Source organism: Bombus vancouverensis, chromosome 10 (genome assembly GCF_051014615.1).
Source record: "Bombus vancouverensis nearcticus chromosome 10, iyBomVanc1_principal, whole genome shotgun sequence".
NCBI lineage: Eukaryota > Metazoa > Arthropoda > Insecta > Hymenoptera > Apidae > Bombus > Bombus vancouverensis.
Window position 1 is genome coordinate 12,209,095 of NC_134920.1, and position 20,012 is coordinate 12,229,106.

General features: G+C 40.3%; 1 protein-coding gene across 7 annotated transcripts in view; it reads right to left on the reverse strand.

The window, feature by feature from the left end:
- The window catches only part of Pde9 (phosphodiesterase 9), a 136,804-nt gene that overhangs the window by 109,701 nt on the left and 7,091 nt on the right, over positions 1–20,012 (reverse strand). For 2 of the 7 annotated variants that reach the window (XM_076622454.1, XM_076622457.1), the window contains exon 3: positions 15,029–15,193. The exons of the other annotated variants lie outside the window; for them this stretch is intronic. The gene's annotated coding sequence lies outside the window, so the exon portion shown is untranslated. The remainder of the gene's footprint in view (positions 1–15,028; positions 15,194–20,012) is intronic. 7 annotated transcript variants of the gene reach the window in all.

Here is a 20,012-nt window from a genome sequence, read left to right on the forward strand (position 1 = left end):
ATCAATACCGCGGTAAACGTAACACGAATTTAAAAACATTTCCGTCAGAACGAAAAATCGAAGTGGTATCGTTTAAAATCGAACAACGCGTCGAATAAACTCTCGAAAATGTTTCTCTCTGCCGTATCGAAAATCAGAAACGCTACTGTTACGGAAATTGAAATGTTTTCACGGAGGACGGAACACCTTCGTCTTATTCGATCTCACGTTACTCTGCCAAACGCATTTGTTCGGTGATCTTTTAATACAAGTTCGATCCTCGAACCAACGTATTTAACAAAATAGATTTATATGTTTTATATCAAACGTAGAAGAAAGATTATACCCTTTTATTTTTCTATTCTATTTCGTTACGATAGAGCTCCATTTATCTGCAGAATCGTAGAACTGCAATTTATATAACGTTTCAGAGATTTTCCCCGCCATTTAAATGTACAGAATATAACACTAAAAGCACGTACAGTCCTTTTCCATACAAAGGCAAAACAGCACCTTCCTTCTCAAAGATGAGACACAGCTTTAGTTCCCTAGAACTTTGCTCAACTCATTTACTACGCTAACAGTTAGCGATCCACAGTTAGCTCGGTTTCCTATTCGGAAGAAAAATTTCAATCATAAGGCATACACCTGCATGCGTATACGTAGGACGACGTGGTAATCCCCTCGCTCTGAATGGCGAAACTTCTCCACGAACTGAGATTATTGCTATTTTGACGCAAGAGATAATATCACGCAAGAAAGGACAACGAGAAACCGCAATTGGTTTCTGAAATTATTCCGCCGGCTAGCCACCACGTCAAAGGTATAATGGAACCTGTCTAGAAACGTCCAAACGCAATATATGTCCACGGTGTGTCGTGGTGGAGCGTCGGTTATGCGTAACGTGCGTCAGAGAGTGCGTATAATTGGCAGTGGAATATTATTATTGCACGAAGCGACACGGGACTAACGAAGAGAATCGGTCGTGAAGAGAAATAGAAAGAGGAAGAGATAGACGTGAAGTCGCCAGGGATGGTAGTTATACGTACGAAGGTCTAGGTACTCGTCGAACGAGATTTGTGTCGCCGAGCGAAAAGAATCCATGAAATATCATGCAAAACACGATAATAACGTGTAACAGAGAAATTTGCCGTGCAGTAATGAAAGATAATATTACGACTACGATACAAACGGCGCATGTTTCTTCTCTTTTTATTTATTTAGAAAAAAAAGTTTAGAAAAAGAAATAAACTATCAAAGATCGGATCGTTATTAAGGAGTTTATCTCGGAATTAGAGTATAAAATTTAGAGTCTATTTGTAATTAGGTTATCATAGAAAATATCGTAGAAAAATAAGGGGATAGCTTCCAAGTTGTATTTGTAAAGATTTTTTATTGAAAAAATAGTCTACCAACGAAGATTGAATAGCTGAATAAATACGTAGTTCGCAAATCGTACTAATACGCGCTTTTTTTTATTCGTTACTGCGTCTATCAATAGAGACTCGCTTCTATCGATGCTCGATATCGGTATAACTAACGCCACGGTATGATTTGCGATTCGTATAGATGTAAAAAAGAAAAAATAATTAAAAAGAGGAGAAAGAAGAAAAAAAGAATCGATCAACTCAACGTACGAGACGTAATTCTTGAAAGTAAATCTCCTAATTTGAATCGCGATCGATTGGTCATTCATAAACGCAATTGTGATCGTCGGGGATGACGATTGATAATAATTATCGAATATAAATTCAGACCAGTTTTCTGGGATGAATTCCCATTTGTGTAAAAGTCGTACAATGTTCCGCCGGCTGTCAAAGTTCAAAGATCCGTCTGTTAACAATAACGCATTCTTCAACACACTTGTGTGGACAGAAAAAGCCATACAGGTGTACCAAGAATTTGTCGTCACATCCTGCTCGGCTGATGCATTTTTCATTTTGCAAACACCAACACACACGCTATTCGTAACCGTATGGAAAGCGGTTTACACAGCCGAAATCGAACAATAAAGATGAGATACAGAAAAGCGTGGAAATTAAAATATCGATATACAGACATTTCACGCGTTACGGCCTGATAATTCACGAATTCGTGTCGTCGATACAAACACAGGTTTTACGCTATACGAGAGCTTCGAGATGGAGAATACGGTTGCAGAGGCGAAGTAATTGGGTCGTAACGGCACGATCCGTTAGCATTTTGTAGCAGTGTCATCAAGAGCGAAGAAAAGTCCCGCAGGGGTAGTAACGGCGTTGCGCGTTGCAATAGCGCGGCGCACCTGCAAACCAGGGTTGCATCTCCTGCCACGATGATCAATAACTTGAACCATTCTCGACCGTCGCTATCGACTTGTCGGATCTTAGGTTAGTTTCCTCCAGCGTCGACACGCACCCTATGAGAAACGTTACGCCACTCGAACCGTTTTCTTCGCGCTTTGAATATGCCAACAATCGGCGAAACGCCCAGGGAAACTACGCTGCAACTTGGATCGTTAATATTGTACCGGCAAGTGCTTCGGCGTAATATACTTCATCGACCAAAGGAATTGTTCGGAAGTAAAGAAAACGAGTAACGAATAGGATAGAGTAGGGGCGGTTCTTTTCAGCACAAAATGTTTGTGTTCTTCGAACGGAACGAATATTATAAATTCTCTTAAAAAATTATCCAAACGATCGATAACTGTCGATAGTCGAATATGAAATTGTATTTACGAAAAGCTACTTACTTTCAAATACCTAGGATGCAAACGTATCAATTTCTACACCTTTCACTGAAACTGTAACAACCAACGAAGCAACAAGAATCTGCCGATAGACAACCCGACAAGGGACAAGACACGAAATACCAAACCAAGTACGCGAGAACCATAGATTCCTCGCATAGTATCGGATCAAGTAGAAAACGAGTAACGCTACACTTTGCGACCAACTAGAGCAAACGAGATCACGAATCGCGATACGATCTTTCCGGACGTGGCTGACACTCGACTCGTCGACCAATCCTCCGTCTACGCGTCCTTCTCCGAAAACAATTTCGCGCAAGTTGGTAACGCGCCATTTCCATGTACAGTTAAGTATATATAGTGCCTCTTCCAACGTGACTATTAAAACTCTACGATTCGCTCTGCAGGTATTCGTACTGGATGAAAATATCGACAGCTACGATCACTGATTAATTAATCCACGTAATTAATATCGAGCTATCGATAATTATATATTACATATTATTACTACGTAGATTCGCATTATTTAAATCGTTCATCGGACATACTCGGAATCACAAAACAAACATATCAGAGCTAGTATATAACCAGAAAAAAGACCGATAATTTTCGATACAAAAAGTCAGAATAACCGATACGCTATCGATGTATCTGCATCTTCACCTGTCCGATACTTGTTATCGATATATCTGCGTCTCGTAATTCTGGTGGCCGATTACGTATCGCGGCCGCTATCCAGCTTCTTTTCTTTTATTTCGTGCAGGTACTTTTTGCAAACGGGAAAGGCGAGGACGTGAAAACAGGAAGGAAAGAGAAAAGAGGGAAAAAAAGAAGGTCTCGACCAGCATGTGGCCACGATGCTCGTAAATTCCAGGGCCGCCAGCGATGGGCGCGATTTTACGGACACAGGAGCGTCGGATAAACGTCGCTCCTAATGTGGGCCTAAACCGAATTATGCGAATTAGAGGCCGGTCGTGGACAGATAATGGTCCCCTCTTGGAAAGCGACCGGCCTCCGGTTCCCTTCACTCCGTTTCCCCACCCCCGCACGCCGACGCTTTTGCAAGGGAGATTAAATGTTATTAATGACCACGGCACGGTCGTGCACGTGCAACTACTCCTTCTGACCCCTTTCGAAATAACATCGTCGTGTAAAATTAATAGAATCGCGCGAAAAAAATCAAGCGTTTCGGATAAGAAGCGGCGAATTTACGAGAAGCCCCCGCCTTGCTACCTAAGGCGCGGGTAATGAATTGCGCTGGATTTTTTCAAGCGAGTCCTTTGGGTGCAATCGGTTTCGTCGCTTTTTAATTAAGACTGGCCGTATCCTAATCACGGTTGTATTTTATCGTACGTAATTTATGCAGAGCACTTGGGTAACACGTAGAATACTAGAAAAAGGTAGTACTAGAGTCCATAAATTTGCATTATATAGATTAATTAAATCGGTAACTCTCCAACTGAACCTTCGACAAGCTATATACTATCCTTTCTGTATTATTTATTCTGCATACCTATTATTTTTTTTACTTTTTTTGTTCTTTTTTATTTGAACAACGACAAGAGCTAGAGAAAGCGTAGTATCGTGGTAAACGAATTACTCGAATCTCTTTTGAATTTGTAGAGCAATATGAATTTTTGTTATAGCTACATTTTTAAACCAACTTTTCCATGCTCTCGATGTATCCCGCTTGAAGTGAAACTCCCCAAGTGTCTAATTAGTTGAACGAGAAAAGAACATCTCGCTTTCACGACAAAATGACATAGATACATATTTACGCATTCGTATAAACCGTAAACGCTGTTTATACGGGTTTATCGTCACTGAGAATATTCTATGGAAGTTAATCTATGTACTGATCTATCTTCAAAAATTAATCATCGGACCATATAATGGTCGCGGCTGCTTTATTTTCGGGGACAAGCAGTTTATATAACACAAATTCTCCGTGTTATCTATAAGTTTTCATTCATACAATAGGAATCGACGTTCCGATAAGTGGACTCAACCAACAAAAGTTTCGTTCAAATAAACGCAGTCGATACATACAGTATCCTACCGTACATACGTACGTGCACGAACATCGACAGTCCATTAATTACCTAAATTTGTACCGCAACAGCGGCAAACGATAGAAATCGTTGGATAAATAAAAGAAGCGAGGAAACCGGACGCCACGGTAAACGTTTGAAAATTCGTTATGGAAATGGTTGGCAACAATTCCTCGGTGACATGTATCGCGACTGGAGTCCTCGTGTTACACGACGCAACGAGTTTACCGAGTTTACTCCTGTACCAATATACGTGGAACTCGGACTGCTTCCCAGTTCCTGAGAGCAATTACTCCTGTCTACTATAATTACGCGACGTTGCACCGGCGTTACAAGGTAGTCGTACGTCGCTAGATAAGGTCAGGACACGACGATCCCTTTTCCCTCCTGTCCACGAACCTTTCCCGTTTGTCCTTTTGTAGCCTCTTCTCGTCGTTTTGTATCCCTATCGAGGCAGGGGCGAAATTAATCAGCAATAAATAAAGAACTTGTTACACGGATAATAATTTAACGCGGATTTAATTCGTTGCCTTGGCATTCGTCGACTTTGTTTGTTATCGTTCTACATCAACGCTAGCGCCACAACAAGTTTCCAGTTTAATGAAACGAAAAATGGAATGCAATGGAATGAAAAAAAAGTGAAAAGCGCGCTCCGACGATTTGTTTTCTATTGGTTACTTTGCCAACGTTATTTCCCTGTCGCGTTTATCTCGCGAAATATCCTTGCGAGATATTCGTACGTACTTTACTGAAACATTTTTCGTTCGACTGCCGCAGGGGGAAAATTGCCGAGAAGGAAGTTGATTAAATTTAAACACGTTTGCGATATCGGTTTCCGCGAAGATTTCCTTCCTAAGCATCGGCTTCTAACCTCGGTGTTCGTTTCCACGACGCTATCGTGCAACGGTTGTTATCCCAGTCTGCAGTGTTTTCGTTACGCCGCGGTGGTGCAAGCACAACACGGTTTTCCTAGCCTTCACTGTTCTCGAGAAGAGAGAATTTGATACGAGAACCTATGTCACGATTCTCTCTGATATTCCTAATTTTCCTATAAAAATTTCTAATTCGTAGAAAGAAGAACATTCCTTCGGCCATTCTCGTCTTTTTTATTCCAATTTTGTAAATATCCAAACGGAGATCCTTTATCGCCACGAAACGCTCTTCAAGTACGTATAACCACGTAGAATTTTAGTTCCATACTTTAAAAGTTTCCAAGGATCGCTCGAAATATACCAACTTATATTTACGAATTTTCTTGGAACGAGAATATCAGCTGCGTTTTTAGCGATTCAAAACTGGCAAATTTGTAAATCGGCCACGTAAACTGTTGGCTACGGGTCGTTGAGAATTCGCGATGTATTCGAACGTTTCCGAAAGCAGACGCATGCACGAGGCAAAGAAGCATAACCGAACCATGTTTGGCCATAACCATAGACTAGCGATCTTGGCTTGTTCGACAAACGTCCAGCAAAGCCGGGACCAAAGTTTCCTTACAAACGCGATCATACATACAGTTACCACGAACTGATGTAAACACTTTACGCGCAACATGATTCCTCTGTGGTCGGTCTGCAATATCCTATCGAGAGTATGATCATGACCGTACTAAATTGTCTTTGAAAGGATGCGGTGACAATATCCTAGAACCTGTTATCAAGGAATATTGGATCAGGTGTAGCCAGATGTTTCGCCTTCGACGCGATTTCGCTTTGACTGACTCCAAAACGAGAACGCGTTAAAATGTTTGATACTTGATCGTTACAAGCAGAGAGATTGAAATCTGCAATGGAAAATGGAAAGCGAAGGAACAATTTCTATTTACTTTGTGTATTTACTATATCTATTATTGAAAGGGTGTGGAAAAAGATTCTTTATATTCTTACTACGATACAAACGTATATTTCAATAAGGAGTTTCAGAGAACAAAATCTTGTGAACACGCCTAGACTTACGTTAATCCACTATGCATCTTTAAGAAGGTAAAAGGATATCTGCTTTTCCTTTTCCGTACGATCATCGGCGCTTTAAACTTTGAACGAAAGCTAGCGCTGCGTGTTCGAGAGAATCGTTTCAAAGGTAGGACGAGAAGCCGAAGAAAAGAACATACCGGTGAGAAAATAAAAAGCAAGAAGAAAAGATGAAGAAGTGAAGGACGGAAGAGAAGAAGAAGAAGAAGAAGAAGAAGAAGAAGAAGAAGAGGAAGAAGAAGAAGACGACGACGACGACGACGACGACGACGCAACGACGAAGAAGAAGACGACCGCGACGAACAAGAAAGAGAACAAGTCGTAGAGGAGAAGGACGAGGAGAAGGACACGGCGGAGGAGGTCGACGCGTGATGCTGGATGAGGACGAGAGCCGAGTGGAATGTAAGAATGTATCCGGCGCACCTGCTTGCAGGCTTCAGTTCTCAAACTAAGACGAGCTGGACCGTGCACGTGAAGAATCTTCCCACTGGCGTGTGGATGACGCTTACACGCTTTCATCCCGACGAAAGACGGCCACGACCAGACCGAGCAAAGAAAGAAAGAAAGATAAGGAGGGAAGATTCAAAGGAGAGATACAAGATCGAATACATGGTATATAAGGACCAGTGAAGAGAGTCGAAAAGCAGGATGACTCGAAGGAAAAAAGAAAATAGTAAATATGGTAAAAGAAGGGTGAAAAGGTGCAAAAGGTGGGGCAGCAGAGAGACAGCAGGAGGTCTCGAAATTACTAAATCGTTTCGCGTGAATTCGATGAACATTATCGATACTGCCCGACTAATTTATATTCCTTTCATAGATTTTGCAGAATAGTCGGCGAAGATCACGTCCGAAGATACTAAAAGTTTATTTGATCGAAGTCGATTTATAAAGAGCGATAAAGATTCTTCAAAATCTATAGAACGACAACTCCAAGTCTTTTTTCCGAAATGAATAGCGACCAAATTATTCCGATAGATCGAGCACGTGTACGCGAGCGAGTAGATCGCGCGCGCGAGAGAAAGGGGCGTTTTATCTGGCTGAAAGCGAGGCTTATTGACCTACCGCTAGCCGACGGCCACACGAACATGTGGCTACGGCCTTAAAGGCGCGCTCTCGACCTTCTCGAGGCCGCCCGCGGTATCTAAAATCAAGGTTCGCCGAGAGGAACGAAAATCTCACGCGACAAGGGAAAAAGGAACAGAAAGATTTAGTATAAAAGCGTTCGACGATGCGTCGTATTATTCATATCGACGGATTACTCGATAGGTTGGATATGCGAAAGAAATGTGTTTTGAAGCCACTGGCGGAGTTAAGAACGTACCTCGGCTTCGATGGTTAAAGGCCATTCTTCGCAAAAGATTCTTTCTTTTCGTCGAACATGCTGCTAATTACTTGATTTGAAAGCAACGAGAGAAGAAGAAATAACGTTTGCTTAAATCTTTCTCGTTTTTACGAAAACCAAATAGATTCGAAGGAGAAATAGAAAATTTGAAAAGTCGTAAACATTTCGTTAAAGTATATTCGGGTTTGTATATTATCTTCTTTTCCTGGTTCTTTGGGTCGTAAAGGACCGGACTATAATAACAAACGAGAAAAATAAAATCCTCTTCTTACGATAAAATTCTATCTTTAAAAACAGACAGAAATATATTATACCAAGGATAACCAAACTAGTATTTTACTGCATTTATATGTATAAAATCGTTATGATTTATACCACGTTAAGCTGTTTTAAAAAGCATTTTAAACGTTGCTCCGCTCTGTATTTCGTTGGAATACAAATAATCCGGTGGCTATAATTTTCTCTCAGGCAAATGCATACATTGAAAATAATACCGCCTAATGCTCCCTGACTTTATCGTTCGGGACCAAATACAAATTTTGGTATCTTAATATTTATAAGACTCGGAAATACTTCAACTTACTTTGAATTTTAGTTTACTTTGAATTAATTCGACATTCCTAAAACATATTCGTGTAAGATGCTTAACCTTTAAAATACTTAAACATTTTATACGAGAAGAAAGAAAAGGCAAAGATCACGTTATTGAAAATTCGCAAAGTACAAGATCAAATAGACGACGTTGGTCGCAATTCAACACAGCTGAAAGTCTATTAAAATTCGCGTTCTCTCGTATGTAAATGACACATCATCGATACACGATGGATCAATGACCGATCTCCGCCAGCCTATTATATCAGGTGCAATATCGATGTTACGACGTTATAATCAATTATTCGTCGACTGTGTTTGCACAAAGACCGACTGAGTGACAGCGTCTTAATAATCGCGGGATCGATACGGTGCGTAGGTCAAGCGCACTCAACGTAATGGCCAAAGATTAATTAATCGCTGTGTTGACGGTGGGTCCTTGATTTTGTTTTGTCTTTTTTCTTTCAACTAACCTGTTAAGACTTCGCACTACGAACACGATAGTAACGATCGACGAACAAAATCAACGAAATCTTATTACGAAAGAAAGAAAAGCGATCGAAGCTTGTTAGAACATTTTTGTTATCCCGCGATAATTAGCAGCGAAATTTTGTTTTCGTCATACCCGAACAAAACGATTGATATAATTTGAATCACGCTGCAGGTAGCATAGGAAGATCCATGATAAAACGAGCTGCGACGCGCTGTAGCAACGAAACGTCGACATCCGACGGAAGATCGTTCTCATTCAACTAGTATCGTTTGTCCTACTAGAAGTGAACGAAGTACACACACACACACACACGTACCACATATGATGCAACAACGCTTTATCTTGCGGTAAACCGGGTTTTGACTTTCGAACGATACACTATCGCACGGCAGAATGACGTGCACTTGGTCGCGCAGTTGTTTTTTGATGAATCTTAGCTGAATGAAGCCTCGGCACTGAACGTTCCCGGTTTCATTGAAAACTCGATCGACCGAAAGATACAAGGATTAATTAACAAATTATTTTCTTATCTAATCGCACAATTCATCGTTCAAAATTTATCCAACTGTCGGAAAAGTTATAAATGAAAGAGAAGGAACGTGCGACGGGACGAACGCATCGTCGTATTAGGTTGAAACTTGAAATATAGGATTTCGCTGTGATCAATTTTCCACGTCTCCTCTTTTTAATGAATGCAGACGAGATATCATCGTAGGCGATCATTCGTTTTAATGCTGAGAATTATCTCTATCGTATATGACTTTGACCTTTTTTTAATTTAATGTATAAACGAACCCTTTTTTTAGGATTTAACGAAGCATAAAAATCGTCAAAAATCTAACGTACAATTTATAGAATATAAATTTTAGAAAATTTACGATATCTCCTGGAATGTAAACTTAAAATGACTCTACATCGATATACTGTATACGAATAAATTAATATTTATGTATAATTGGAGAAATCGAGCAGAAGAGTATCGATACGATTGTACCTACAATTGTGGCAATACATCGTGTCTTTATGCAAACCGATTTAGCATCGATAACAGATCGTAGATCAAAAGAAACATCTTAGGTATGGTAATTTGAAGTACATGTTTCATTAGAAGCAATTTTCTATTTACGTACTCTATACACTCCGTACAGATATTGAATTCATTTGTGCAGCTTATCTTGTTATTACATACAATAAAGTAACAAGAAGACCTACTTGACCTCGGGAAACAATTTCATCGCGCCACTCGGCGATGCTCGTGCACCTACTTTTCATCACGCTCATTTAACTTTTTTCCAGTACAACGATTTGCTCGAGTTACATTAATCTCGATGTTCGAGCGTTAAATGAAACACAGAGAACACACAGGTGAAAAAGTAACGTCAAAAATATACGAAAATGCAGGAAATAAATGATCGTAGGTATACGAGAAAAGTTCTACACAGTCAACCTTTAAATATCTATTCCAAGATTTATACTTTAAATCTGCTATCCTGAAACTAAATCTCCTTTACGCGATCATGATTAAACTGGACAAAATACGCTTATCAGGTGTGTATAATTATACTTGCGGATTGTAAATTTCTTTAAATAGCCTCTTTGAATAAATTTCATAAATTTCAGGTAGATTCTACGTCTTGGATCATCGTCCTGCGTCATTAATAACACAAAATGTCACATTAACGTTACGCCAATATCGAGCCTGGAAAGTTATTAAAATAAGAAAGGGAACAGCGACCTTGCCCCGAGCGAGTCGAATTTTTTCATGATGCTGCATCTTTTAACAGCCGTTTAACCGGCCGGCGTGACCGATAAAAATGTGTTATAAATGCGTCTTCGAAGAGGCACACGTGCCCCGTGTATTTCGCGTAGGCGTCGGTGTCCATTTAATGTACGAGGCTCGATCTTACGAGCTGTCGTTCACTCCGATCATGATCACCGTTCCCTTTTCGTCTTCTTGTTGTATAGGTGTCTGTGTATCGTAAGCTGGAAACAAACCCCAGGGAGAGATACGAGTCGAAATGGAAGCTAAAAGAACGTCCATCCATGGTATTCAGTTTTATTTCCTGTAAGATCACGCAGTTTGTTGTACGGCTTATTAAAATGAATTTTCTTCCGGGTTTCTTTCATAAATAAATAAAAACGTTCGTGTAATATTATCGTACACGGTATTGCTAGATTTTTCAAAGGAAAGCCTGAGAATCGCGATATAATACGATTTAATACAATTCTCATAAATAAATAAACAAACGTGTATATGTATCTCTTACGGTTAACATCGTTCGAATAATTGAGAAAAAGAACGCGTGGAAAATCTCTCATTGCGCTTTACGATTGAAAGATTCGAAATTAAGTAGTTAAAATAGACGATACTGCTACGTTACAAGCGTTTCTTACCAGCCAAGGATTAATAAACATTTCAATTGGAATCGTTTCCATGAGTTAAAAGCGAGAAAGACGTTGCGAATTAGATCGAAATGCTCCCATATATCTGTCCTATAAAAATGATTCTTTATGCGAGCGTTAAAGTTCCCGCGCGCTCACGTGCATAATAATCAGACGCGACGGCACACTCGATAATAAACGCTACATGCAACTGCGTTTGCATTATGCTTAAACGACGTAATTTCGTGCTTGTACCTACTGTTTATAACGGTCCTCAGTTTTCCCTACTGCTCTTCCGCGGTCGATTCGTACGAAAGATATCCAGCCTTCCGTAATAGTTTACACCCGTATATAATTTGTAATTGATTCGAGCCTACGGCCACCAATTATCGATGTTACACAGATACAAATCTATCCGCTGTATTTTAATCCAAAATGCATCCGATACCACCCCTTACGTCACTTCCAACACGCTTTAACGCTGAATATCTGACATTTTTTACTTTCTTCAACGAGTAATTCTGATTAAATAACAGCGATACGATAACCATGATATGTAAAAATTTTTCGTCGGATAGACCTTTCGCTTTATATTCCAAGAACGATATCTAAAAGAATTGCAAATAATGGGAAATTTTTTTCGTTTTATGAGGAAATAATAGATGCACGACATTTTTCTATTATTTTTTCATTTTGTTCTATTACTGCGAGAAACTTTTGGGATAATCTAATTTATGAACACCGCAGATGTAAAATATAAAACGTAATAATAACTTCAAAATTCGATTAAACGCGTGTTCTGCGGTTTTCTTGCACGTTTAAAGAGATGCTCGAATTCTCCATATTCATAGCTGTATATTTGAATAAAAATTCAATCTGAAATTTAAACCTCCCAATCGAATTCGAAAGAGTGAAACCGTGAAATTAGAATGGAAATCTTATTTTAAACATACTCGAGTGTAACCTTCGAAATTGATTACAAACCTACAAGAGTAATTTGAAGTAGCGAAAAACTAAACGACCAAGTATATCAACGCGAATCCCTTGGTCGACTAAAAACTTGCTCAAGGATTCTCAAGAACGTTAACAAGAACCTCGATTACGAACACAGCGCAAGGTCTCCACCTTCGGCGTAAATACGTGCCGCACAAGCGAAACATTGTTGTCCAGTTTCGAGCGCAAATGCCTCCGTAAAGTGCCGGGAGCAACGATTTTAGTTCCGGATCGGACGATTATCACCGAGGCACGATCGACGATCGACTTTCGTCACACGATCGGCGAAACGACCCGTTGCGGAGTCTGAACGCGAACAACGCGTGTCTGGCGAAGGCATTAGCCCCAAGGCACGTCGATTAAGCGCCGCGGTTCGCGTGGGCAAAGCCATCGGGAGACAATAAAACCGGCGCCTCCGCCAGACGCTTCTGGAATCCAGCCAGATCTCCTTGCGCTCGCTCGAACCTGCGCGTAACGGTTGCCGACACGTCCAAGTAGCGCCGAATGTTTTTTCACCAAACCAAACATAACGAAATTAGCGATTTCGAACGTCGACTGCCGCGCAAAATTGACACGTTTAATATCGAGAGCCGCGATAGAATGTGTATTGGAATAAACGCGAAGCCAGATAATAATTTGATTAATTAAAGTTGTACGCTATTTATCTATACGGTGAAATGAAGAGGAGGAAGAACAGACGCATCTCGTGCGAAGATTTTGTAAGAAATGTTAAGATTGTCGATGAGGAATCCGCGAAGAATCGAAGAATACCAAGAATATTCTTGGAGTTATCGGTCGTGACGCGAACGAGCGAATTTTTACGTTGTGTCTGGTCAAATTCTCTTAGCGATGTATCGTGCGAGACAAGACGGAACCTCTAAGCATCGTTTGCAAGACGATCGAGATTTGACAAACTTCTCCTGTTAATAGATTAGACAAAGATACGCCAGCTTCGTATATACATGGTGTATTTATTTATCTATTTATTAGCATAAGGATTAAAGAGGAAAGTGAACGATCAACTTTTCTAATTAAGTTCATACTAAATTTGCTAATTTCGTTATTAATCTGCATGCTACAAGCATGTCAGTAGGGATTTCCTTTACCTTGAGAAATTGTACACCATGTTAATCTCGTTTTCAATACTCTCGTATAAATATTCCCAACTTTCGCGAAGTACTTTTACTAAACGATCTTCTTGTTCTATTTAATCTCTCGTGGTATCTTGGCTGGAGAACAATTGAATATAAAGTCTAAGGTTACAGAGATAATCGAGAAACCATGAATTGCAAAAATAATCGACTGCACGCTCGTTAGTAACTCCATTCTGTGGTTTCGTTTCAGACATTTTATGAAGTCCGTGAAAAATGAGACTCGATCCTATAACGCTGATTTTTCTATCTCTATCTATCCTTTTATCTGTACGTAGCTCAAAAAAAAACAAAAGTTCCAGCACGTTTTAATCGTTTTCTAAAATTTCTAGCTTCCCGTCTACAAATCTCTGCCCGTCAAGGGATAATTGCTATGTTTCAAAAAACACATTAATATTTATAGCACTTATTGCAATAAGCGCAATAAGCGAGTACGATAAGAAGAGAATAAAAAGGATTTTTCCACTCGAAGCTTCTCCCATCCTCGAGACAATTTCCCTCTTTTTACGTCGCGAGCAATTACGCAGCCTATCCGTTATAAGAAAATCTTTTCCCATAGGGATACCGTCCGATCTCTCCCCTTCAGCATGGCTCTTCAGTGGCTTCCGTTAATGAACGTAGACAGCCTTAACGCCCTTCATTTATTCTTCAACTGATTGGATCTCGTAACCTGATTACTTGCAACGCGAGTACTTCCAACACCCTGGATATTAACGATATTCTCCAAATAACATCATACCGGTACTAAACAACCATTCATCCTATAATTACATGAAATCGCAATTGCAACAACATTCAAACGCAACACTTTCAAACGTTTCACACTTTCTTTTTGTTAATTAGAATTTAAATTAAACAGCATGGAAACAAAGTCGAGGGATAACGAAAGGGTTGAATAGTTCAAGGACGAACAGCTGAGAGGAAAAATTTATAGATCGTGCGCGACATGAGTCGTTTCGAATCCGAGATGCAACGGCGAGTGCTCATTATCGTTGGCGCGCGGCTGCCATTTGCGGCGATTAGCATTTTCATGTAGCTACCTACCCGAGCGACGAGAAAACGCGGCAGTGATTCATCGAACGAGTTCTGAGACCGGCAGACAAGCGCCAGAAGATTTTAATGCTTGTCCCGATCGAAACCATCCGAGCAATGTTATCCTACATGGTAGTTCTTTTTTTTTTCCACCATCACCCATAAATCCGTAAATCTATAGGCTCGTATGAATCCAGGCACGTGCTAATATTTCTAGCGATCGATATTATTAAGGAAAACGTGTCGCTCCTCGGTACACCGATAGTCGAGTGACACTTTTATCCGATCGAGAAAGTTCATTAAAACGTATACATATACACACCTTGAACACTACGTTGACTGCTGCCTAGTTTTCTTGTTTTTCCAATCGGTCGTATCCAGTTCAGCACCCGGTTCTTCCATGAGACACACCAAGGTGAACACAGAGATCGAGGAAAGAATTATTATCGAAGAAGATTCTGAATTCTGTTCGATACGACTGTTGGAACTGCAGATTAATTTAATATTGATGATGTTCATGGTGTCGATATACATTATTGATATACTTATGGTAATGATGCTCGATACGCGATGATACACGATTAATCATGCCGGCTACGCTTTTTTTTCTTTTTTTCTTTTTTTCTCAATGGTAAGATCATTAACGACCGCACGACCAATGGCCCTCGTTTGTTCGTGCTTGTACTTTCAAGCAAATACATTTATTCCAGCTGAGACTCATGTTACTTTAAAACGACATGTTCCTTTGCTTTTTAGTTATCAGTTGTAATTTACTCGATCTCGTATGAACGAGTTTTCGCATAAAAAGATAAACTAAAGGCAGAAAAAAGATTCACACACGTGTAAATGCAGTGAAATTCCATTTATCTAAATCCATTGAAAGACAAACAGTTTGTATAACTGCGACTCACACGTATATATAATACAAGTTCCTTCCAATTATTTATTCCCCATTCAAATATCAAAGTCTATGTTGAGATAAATATATATAATTCTCACGAGTTATTTACCTTTTAGTAATCTAAGGTGAACACATTCTTCGAAAGAATTCTGAAGAGGATCCAATGCTAGAAGATTATCAGATATATATTTGTATATTCTATTATTATTATTATGGATGTACTATGTTCAAACGGTAAATCTTATTGCAATAAACGGAGTTCTACTGTACAGCGAAATTCATTAACTCTCAAATGGTATCTTCGTATCGTGGGTCATCCACAACAGCTTCATCTTAGATTTAATTTTAGAGCACTTCGATATTTTACGCGGTAAACATCATCTATAACGTTTATCGCGTACGACGTAAAATAGAAACGGAAACAGAATACCTGAAAATCATGTAACCTAACTTGAATTTAATCGAAACTATCATTTATGATCAAGCAGTGCTGTATAGTTGAGCGTTAAAATACAATACATAGCTTCGATAAAATTCACGTAGCGCTCTTCGTAGCGCATACAAACTCGTTCGACGATGAAATCGAAATTAGATGCATTGTTCATGAGAAAAAATCGCTCGAACGATCAGTTCATTAAGATCTAATCCGTAATAGCGAAAGAGTCATGAATGACAAATGATACGTCGGAGCAGAACGACAACCTCGTCTCATTTTGTACTATATCAGTCTGTTTAACCACCAACGGCAATTACGGATCCAGCATTATTATTACCGAAGTCCACCTGCACGAACGAGGTTAACGACACTTATACAGGTTGCGTCTTTGCTATTTGTTTTTACGTATATTCTAAAAAAAAAAAAAAAAAAAAAAAAAACAGAATGAAAAATATATGAAAGAAAAATAGACGAATAGCGGATTTAACAGAATAGTTACAAAGGGAAAAATATCAAATGAATATTTCGTACGTTACATTTTCAGTCAAACAAATTATATTCTTGCTACTGATATAAAATGAAGGGACGAGAAATGAAAATTTCTGTGCTTCCTCGAATTACACTGTTAACGAATTTATCATAGAACTGCAAAGGATAAAACGGAGGTGATATGAAAACGCTATAGCATCTACTATGCAGTTTCACGGGTTACTTCTGACGCAGAAATTCCATTTGGCTTCGCATTGATCCAAGAAAGTAAATCCCATGAGATTCAAGCTCCTACGCGAAATGGAAAAATCGAACGAATCCGGAATCCAAAATATATCTAATAGAAATTAGCGGAGCTAAGTAACAAAGTCCAAAGTTCTGAAAACTCTTTCGTTACCGCTTATATATTTTCGCTATATCGACCAAAACGTGTGTAAGGAAAAATTCACGATATAAAAGATATACGCGAGAGAAGCTTCGTTCTACGGTACGAAAATTCCAAGTAAACGAAGAGAAAATACACATAAAACAAACTGCCTAAACGATGTTTATGCAAAAGAAGCGTTTAAACAAATTTCCAATTTCTGCGAAATTGTCTCGAGAATTGTTTCCATGCGAGTATTCGTATTCGTTCTGCCCCTTAAACTTCTCACGATATTACAGTGGAAGCTTGATTATCCCAACTAATCATAGTACACGGGATTGCGCTACACGCCATTCGCATAATCGAATGTCTTTTCATTTTGATACGAGAAGAAACCATTTATTCCGAGCTATTTTACAAATACGTTTTAATATTAATTCATTAACGGCGAAAATTCCATCGATGCAACATTTCATTTTAAATCTTTTCACGTAACTCTTATTCGTCGTTACTTATTTATTACAGGAATACAAATTTTTCGTTAATTAACGCGTTCCGATAATCGATTATTTTGCCAATCAGTGTTACGATAATCGAGGGTCTGTTGCATTAATACGCGTTTCTCTAAATACTTTGATATAATTTAAAACATTGTTTGGCCCTGAAAACAATTGGTAATAACGAGAGGCTCCAAAATATTTGTACAAAGATTACGAGATTAAATTTATTTGAAGTTCCAATATATCTAGAATATTCCAAATTTCTCTGCTCGCAGCACAGCCGAAAACAGCTGTTAAATTCGTCGTTTCGACGGAAACGTTCGAACGCGAGAAACGGGGTGTCTGTCAAAACGCTTCATATCGCTGGATGTTGCGTAATTGCGGAAAGACAAACGACCCATAAAGGTTAAAACTAAGCGCTGGCGAATCAGATCGCGCGAACTAGTTAGCAATAAATTTCCGAAACCATAAACAGAAAAGGCTTTTCGCCATATGTTAGAGCCGAAAACAGAATCGTTTCTAGTTGCAATTTGAGCTACGTGTACAATGAACAATCTAGAAGCTCTTCGAATTTTGACTGTGAAAACAATTGAAATAAATCGTTCCTCGAAAAACATATCGTTCCTGCATGGAAATTCACAGTTAACTTAGTTATATTCCGTCCAATTTATTCGGTTTAATGTTTTGGTAGTAGCGACAATGATAAAATCTAGCGAAAATTTAAATTGCACAAAATGCGCATCATTTCGATATTTCTGAATTTCAACGAACAGCCGAAAATCTAATTATCAGGATAACGAAAGTTAATTGTACAGTGTACGTATCTGATCGTACGAGAGTTACGATGCATCGATCCACGTGCCACAATCGCTACGTTTCTCGTTCACCGTCGTCGTTCTTGTGATTTCTACTTTTTTCTTAATTTATCTTTCTCTTCTTTCCTTTATTTTTCCCCGAACGATCGAAGATTCGTCGAAAGCAATCAACCGAAACGGCAAGAACATTTCGCTCGGAATCGTCGGCTTTACGACGAAAATCCCTATCCCTCCATATACGTGCACGTTCGTCGAACAATCAACGTTCCAGCGCATCGATAGAAAAACAGATAGCCCATCGAGAGAGAAACGCAGCTCCCGGTTACGTAAAGTTACTACTGCCATGAGGCTGGCGATTCACGCCAGCAAAGAAAATGCGTAATAACGGTACGAAGAACGCAGCGTCCTCGTCGGCCTCTCTCCACCCATTTCATTTCGGTTGCGAAGAGTATGTATAATAAAACACGTCGATGGATATACGTCGTCGTTGGATTTTATCGAATTCGCGCGTCGCATCTCGGCCCGGTAAACGGAGGGAAAACACGATTACCGCTCGTCGTCGATCTCTCCCGTTCCCTCGTGTACCGCGCCACGTCGTTTCCCGCCACGTCGGCGCAATTTTCCGATTTCCAGCCGGTTTTCCTCATCTCACGGCTTGGCTTTCGCGCGGTATCACGCGCGAACATCTCGCAGACGCACGCGTGCCATCGATAGCGGCGAGTCGAGGCGTTGCACTTTCAATAATTCAACGTTCGTATGAATGACACGCCAGGCGAACGAAGCCGAAGCGGCAACTCTATGGAAGAAACGATTTCCTCGAAATTCTCGATCGCCTGATAATTTCGAGGTCGCGCGCGAAATAAACGTCACGAGGATCGTCTATAAGTCACTACGGACAAATAAGATCTCTGACGTTCCTCGGCTTTCTCGCTAACGCGAGAACGACGAGAGTGACGAGAGTAGGCTCTCTTCTACCGCATCTCTCTCTATCTTTCACGCGTTCTGACGATTCTCCCTCTTCGTTCGTTCTTGTCCTCTCTCTCTCTCCATCCCCCCCGCCGCCCATTCTTTCACCTCGCCTATCCCACTTGACTTCTCTTTCTCTCTTTCCGCGTCTCTCTTCAACGTCCTCTTAATCGTACCTTCTCTGTCGGGCTTCTGGCTGGCGTATCTACGGGTCGTTGATATCGCGTCGCCTCGTGTTTTCTCGGATAACGTGTACAGCCGCCGTCTGCCGCGATCGCGGCACAGCACGCTGCGACGCGGCGCGGCGGCTACGTGCTCGTCGATAATAATTATTGACAGATGGGACTGACTAATGCGGCCGCCGCTGCGCCACGACATTTGTCTAGCGTGAGTAAACTTTTAGCTACGCAATCTCGCTTCTGGCAGCGGCGAGACCTTCCTCCGCAGGAGAACATCCAAGCCGACACACGCGCCGCGCTGCTGGCTGTCCCATGAATTCCGATCCCAGTTTCACGATTCATCCGCTGTCTTCGCGACGTTGACATTTCGCGAGATTCCCAGCATCGCGAACAGATACTTCCAACTTAGTACAGCGTGCTTCAAAACATTGTGCCGCGACATTTTAGCGAATCTATCGAGCAGATCGGATTTCACGTGACAAACGTTTAACGACTCGTGACGGAGCGAATTTTCTTCGATAACGGGATTCCGGAAAAGTAAGGGAGAGTATTTAAATGCCCCGCGTGTTCTACGGTCTTTCGCGTAATCGTAAAAGCCTTCAGTAGGATACAACATCAGAAATCCTGCAGATTTTGCTCCGAAACAACTTTTGCTC